The sequence below is a fragment of the Pieris napi genome, chromosome 4, assembly GCF_905475465.1.
Source record: "Pieris napi chromosome 4, ilPieNapi1.2, whole genome shotgun sequence".
In the NCBI taxonomy this organism is placed as follows: domain Eukaryota; kingdom Metazoa; phylum Arthropoda; class Insecta; order Lepidoptera; family Pieridae; genus Pieris; species Pieris napi.
This window is the reverse complement of record NC_062237.1, coordinates 1,846,486-1,853,083: the sequence shown is the minus strand read 5'-3', so window position 1 is coordinate 1,853,083 and position 6,598 is coordinate 1,846,486. Positions and strand designations below refer to the sequence as shown.

At 32.2% G+C, this 6,598-nt stretch overlaps 1 long non-coding RNA gene across 1 annotated transcript; it reads left to right on the top strand.

The window, feature by feature from the left end:
• The first annotated feature begins 6,281 nt into the window (after positions 1–6,281).
• Positions 6,282–6,598, top strand: LOC125048917. The gene is made up of 2 exons (XR_007116896.1): positions 6,282–6,311; positions 6,413–6,598. It is a non-coding gene; the product is annotated as an uncharacterized LOC125048917 (long non-coding RNA).

Below are 6,598 nucleotides of genomic sequence, written 5' to 3'. Positions count from 1 at the left end.
GTAAGTTAGGTCTCATAAATCTTTCTGGTCCCACCAGTTTATCTGGCCTATGATGGACCACGAAGATTTTCCGAGCTTTATAGTAAAATATTACCAGTCCAAGTTGATGGATTTATTTATTTATAAAAGATCTGCTGAGAGGCATTTTAGTCATACACATCCTTCGACTAACACTTTCAAGTTATGAAGCAATCCTAATGTTTCAATTGGTTTATTACGTTGTTCGTGCAATTTTTGATGGTTTAATGGTAAAAATGTTATATTGTATAGTATGTCACTGGCCTATGTATGTAATAAGTTAATTATTTAAATATGTTCGACGACCTGGTGGACAGATAAACTGTGTCCAGTTTGTGTTACCACACCAACTACTTTCTATTTAAGATCATGTATATGATAAATAAATAAATACATGTTGGAATATAATAACTAAAATATGAGCTAAATATTCGTTCCATAGGATTAATATAAAAAATAATGTAAAATATTTGTCACGATAAGCAAAAAACTTAGCCTTACATTATAAATTCAGAGACAATTTAAAAATTCTCTCAACTTAGAAACTTAGAAATTTTTCTTTAACCTAGTGAAACGATGATGCTTGAAGTTCGATCACGAAGAATATTGGTAAAGTTGTCATGAAACTGCAGTTTTCTGTATAGAAATATACAGGAACTGTGTATACAGCAAGTTTTTAATCTATAGTTTGCACAGACCATTGAAAGTTGCATAAACGTTTGAAAAGGTGGGAGCTTGTACTTTATTGTTTATCAGAATGCCAAATCATAAAATGACTGCTTCACGACTGATTTGAGAGAGACCGCCGATGCGAAAACCGCTGTGTGAGTTCGTGAAGTGAGTTACATCACAGGGCTGATTAGTAACATAATTTGTTATCAATTTGTTGAAAACAACAGTTTTACACAGACAACAACACGGAGCGCTACAAATAATATTATTAAAATATCGTTACTAATTCACGTGGGCAAATGGGCAGGAGGCTTACCTCTTGTTAGTTGATACCGCCGCCCATAGACACTCTCATGCCGGAGAGCTCGAGAGTGCGTTGCCGGCCTTTTAAGAAATGGTACGCTCTTTTTTTGAAGGACCCTAAGTCAAATTGATTCGGAACTTCTATAATTAGCCTAACAGTATAATTTAGCCTCATCAGCCACAGGTCAATCACCAGATCCATTTATATGAATACGGAACATTTCTATTCATATAATTAAGACCACGCCTTATTTATGATTAAATTTCCTTTGTCACATCGTGAAAAAAAGACGCAGACTAATCCAGTACACTCTACTGAAGAGTTATTATATTATAGGACATCAAAAAGCAGTATAATATGATTTATATTCACTTTGGGCTTAATATAAAACAAACAAGCCTGAAAGCGAAACATGAAAAAGTCAACAATTATATCCCGGGGGTTGTATGAAAAAATCAGATCAAAGAAAATATAAGGTTTCCGTTATATAAAGATATAATTTAAATAAAGTAAAATAATAAATGTTTGGTAATAAATATGAAAACGTCTATACATTATTTAAAATATTCCAATGATAAGTTAAAAACATATTATTACAATGTATAATATAATTAATGTATATCCCAGGTACACACTTTCTTTCTTTATGGTCTAAGATCCCGCTATACAACGACCTTCACCGAGATGCTTATTTAATGAAACTTATTTTATATATAATTTAATATGTCAATAAATATAATCCATATGAGTTGCCTAGCAAATTTCAGTCCAGAGTATGTTTAATTAATTTAAAAAAAAAATATTTTTTTAAACATTTCACCGGTATGATTATTAGATAAATTCTATACCAATCGAAAGTATGAAGCCCATAGAATATGCAAACGTTAGGTTGTTTTTAATCAATTAATTATTTATGTGTATATTTTTTATGTGACACTAAAGTATATATACATCTTTAGTATAAAAGAAGGTTATAGTGATACATATATAATACTACCCTGATTAAAAATATTGATTGAAAAAAGTTCAAAAAATTTACTACATGCAAATTATAAAAAAAAAATTTTTTTTAAATATTAATTAAACATACTCTGGACTGAAATTTGCTAGGCAACCCATATGGATTATATTTATTGACATATTAAATTAAATATAAAATAAGTTTCATTAAATAAGCATCTCGGTGAAGGTCGTTGTATAGCGGGATCTTATACTATTAGCAAGTCACGATTTAACTGCATTTGTTTTTTTTTTATAGATCAGGGGCAAAAGGGCAGGAGGCTCACCTGATTTTAAGTGATACCGCCGACCATGGGCACTCTCAATGCCAGAGGCTCGCGAGTACGTTGCCGGCCTCTTCACAATTGCTACGCTCTTTTCTTGAAGGACCCTAAATCGAATTGGTTCGGAAATACTTTAGTGGGCAGCTGGTTCAACATAGTGGTAGAACGTGGTAAAACTGACTTAAAAACGCTCAGTTGTGGAATGACGGACTTCGAGGTGCTAGGGGTAGAATTCTTCTGCCTCGACGTCCGATGATGAAACTCATCTGCAGGTTTTAATCCGAACAACTTCTCTGATGGTCAGTATCACCAACAATCACTATACCAACAGGCGATATCTATGTCCTCACCATAGCTATATAGTTTGGTACCAATATTAACATAGCTTCTACTCGTATGTCTGAATTGTTACAAACCCATTTAATCCCTATTGCATCAAAAGATAAATTATTTTATTTTCTCATATAAAATGATTCTACTGAACTAGGAAATGTTTCTTAGCAACAAAACATGACAAATAGCATGTCAGGTGTAATATAATCTCCCAACCGTTTGTTTTACAATTTATTACCAGTACTAAACTAAACGTGTTAGCAATTTTAAAATGTATCATTATTTGTCTGTCATTTTGTTTATCTTTCGTGTAAAATATAAAATAAAACTAAAATAATTTACGAAAATCTGTTGAGAAGAGAACTATTCATAAGAAACCATACAAATTATAGAATAATAGAAAATAATGTTGTTTTAAAATGAGGCCATTCGTGAAGACCGGCGTAAGCGACGTAGTAAAAAGTAGTCTGTCGCAATATCTAAGTGGCGGTGGGCATACCACATAGCGCATTGACCAGAACCGATGGATGCAGACTCCTTGAATGGAGAACTCAGCAGAACAAAAGACCGCGCGACCACCACCGACTAAGTGGAGACCCATCGTCAAGAAGGTTGTCTCCCAGTGGATACAGAGAGGCCAGTCAAATCAAGTCAAATCTACGTCCATAAATGGGCCAAATAAAGAGGCTGTTGATGATGAACGTTGTTTTAAGTATATCACTAAAGGAATTTCTAAAATGCCGCATTAATTAAAAAAGTGAATTGCTGGATAATATATTAACATTTAATAATCAGAAATTGAAATGCAATGATCTCGCTTTTGAAACACATAAGAATAAGAACATAAGAAATGCGACTCCAGTAGTATTCTAAAGATTAGATTGCACCTATTTTGACTCCTCATAAATTATGAATTATCATTTAATTAGTCTGTTATTACCACTTTGAATTAAAAAAAATACTTAAATAATAAATTAAGAAAATCATATATGACATAAAGAGGAAGAGTTTTTGTAACTAAGGCAGCAGATGTCACAATGAATATAAAATAAACATAAGTGATAAGATCGGGCACATGGCAAGAGGAATAGAAAACTAAAGCAAGGTGTAATAAACTGCAAAGAGGAAGACAATTTAGAAGGTGGAAAGATTAGAAACAGCAGCTGGTATATGGCAGAGAGTGACAGTGCAAAAGTAAAAAGTAAAGGTAAAAGTAAAAAATCATTTAATCACATAGGTAATGTCAGTAAAGAAATACATATGAACGCTTCTAATTTTACATTTACTGCCAGTTCTCAAATCAAGGGCGTAGAATGGGAGAGAAGAACTGCCAATAAACTCTCCGCCACTCTTTTTAATCGCCATTTTTTTGTTTTACAAAATGTTTGTAAGGAGCTGCAACCATTACACCATGTCCCATGTGACATTTTAAGTAATTAATAATAATAACATAAATTAATAAACAAAGATTTGTCCTCTATCAGCAGTAGGCATGGTGAAATAGGAGCACGCACTTACATTCTCGTGGAAACAACACGCAAACACATAGTCGAAATAACAGACAGCAGACAGTAATAGTGGGATTTGGAGGAGGCTTTTGCCAAAAAAGGGCACAGAGATATCTGAATGTGATGATAGAATAAATGTATTTAGTTGTAATGTATCTGAAATTATTATTATTATTTCTAAAAGGGTGATAAAATGTCGAACAGTATTGGCAATCGAATATTTGATTTCTTATCGAAACCCAAACTTGGATCTGTTTTATTTCTAATAAATTTATTTCGAGGAAAATAAAAGGGAAAAAACAGTGTTCAGAAATAAAGAGTATTGTTATATTGCATTCAGCGTTATAGCGCCCCGGTGACTAGTGATATATTATACGGAATGCTTTCGAGATTTGTTTGCAAAAGTATTTACAAAAAGCAATTCCAGTTGATATTTGAGCTGAGTAAAGTAATGGTATTTGCATGATTTCAACGAGGAATTGATATTGTTTTTTGTTTTCTGATCTGAAAACGTCCATTATTTTTTTGACGTTTACTGTAATATTGTGTCATTTTAAGATCTTCATTACAATATTTTTAACTAATTATGATATTATAATACTCAAAACAGTTTTCAAAATAATGTAATTTTGTACGATTTCTATGCAATTTTAACGTTATATATAGTAGTATAGTTAAATATTTTTCTATATTAAATCAAAACCTGTAATTTGTCCAATAGTAAAAAATCGTAATTTTAAAGAAAGAATATATCTTCATTAATATAAGAAAATATCACGTTTTCGGTGAAATACTTTTATTACTTACTTTTATTCCTAGACTAAAATCAAAAGCATTAGTTAGTAAATTGAATAAAATATAAAAACGACGAATATCGTAGCAAAGTGTAGCACTCGTAGCAAATACGTAGCATATTCGTAGCGCACTTAAACGTGGCTGTGATTGTAAAACCGGAAACAGATAACGTTATTTATTATTCCGTTCCTAACAAAACTTAAAAAATGTACACGACTTAAAGAATTTCTGAACACAGTAATTAAATACGAGTATTTTCGAAACTCGGTTTCCACAACCTCGTTATATATATCTAATCAGTCTTTTGACGTGATAACGTCTTTAAAATCGTTTTAGTCGGGTGACATGTTCAGAAACTTGTGTCACACCAAAACCTCACGAGCGCGATCGCAGGTATAACTAGAGAGAGACGGACCGATCTCCCGTCTCATCTCGAGCGCTGCCAGTCATTCCGTGAATGTATGAAGAAAAATGTATATCATAGTCGAATAAGTAAACTTGTCATTTTACACCCGAAATTTATCATCAAAAGTGTGAATAAAACGATAGATGTAATTTAAAATTTGAAAAAATTGTTATCTTCATTAATTCCTTACTTCCCAAAAACTTATATCACCAATAAGACGTTATCACGTAAACATATCGATCGTAAACCTACTTTACAAACAACCAATATTTTTTGAAGTTGTACTTCTTTAGGCGCGTTATGAAAAATTGATGAGAGTGAAATTTTACGATGCGCGCGCACCTGTGACACAAAATTGGCAGTGTGATTATAGCGTGCGCGAGCGAGATAGGAATAAGACAATCTACAAGTAAAAAGAAATAGAATATGCGTGAAGTTCGAAGATCGCAAATTTTGAATGACAATAATGATTAATGACATTTGTCATTTACCTTTTTAACCAATAAAAGAGTTTTAATTATTTTTTCAAAGAAATTTAGCAATGCTTTTTAATTATATTCAGAAGTGATTTGTGAAATTGAATACCTATTTTAATCAATACTAATGAATATTAGAAAATATTTGTGAAAAAACTGACATTAACCCTCCTAAGTACTTCAATACAATTGAGGTTAACTATCTGTATGTATATTATTATCGAGTAATGTTTTGATTAAAAAATTAAGCACATTGTTTAATCAAAACGTAATTTTTCAGATTTAATCTAGCAAATATAAGGTCAAGAGACAAAAACAATTGATGAATCAGTGGAAGTGCACTAAATTGAATACAAAAAAAGAGTTGACTTCTCTGAGATCTTACCGCTGTGAAACATCAAAAACTGGAGGTGGAACAAAGTCACCATCACCTTCTCCAGACACAATGGACGTGGCAGAGATGATACCGCAACAGTTTGAAGTAGATTCAATGAATTTGATTGTGAAGGTGTCGAGGTAGGAATGTTAATTATAAATATGATGTATGGTGATGTTCAAGGTTCAACCTCTCAAGCATAAGCATAATATGCTCACAACAGTACTTTATTCTCCTACAGGGTAGTCAGAGATATTCTAATACCTCAAAACATCCATGTTGCACTTGTAGTACCAAAACTCTGTCCAGCCAGAAGTGAGCCCATTCCCACTTATAATGGACAGTGGGTATAATACACCTTAACACCTGAATGCGAACCACTCAACATGATGAACTTAAATTAATAGATGTTATTTATATATTTTGG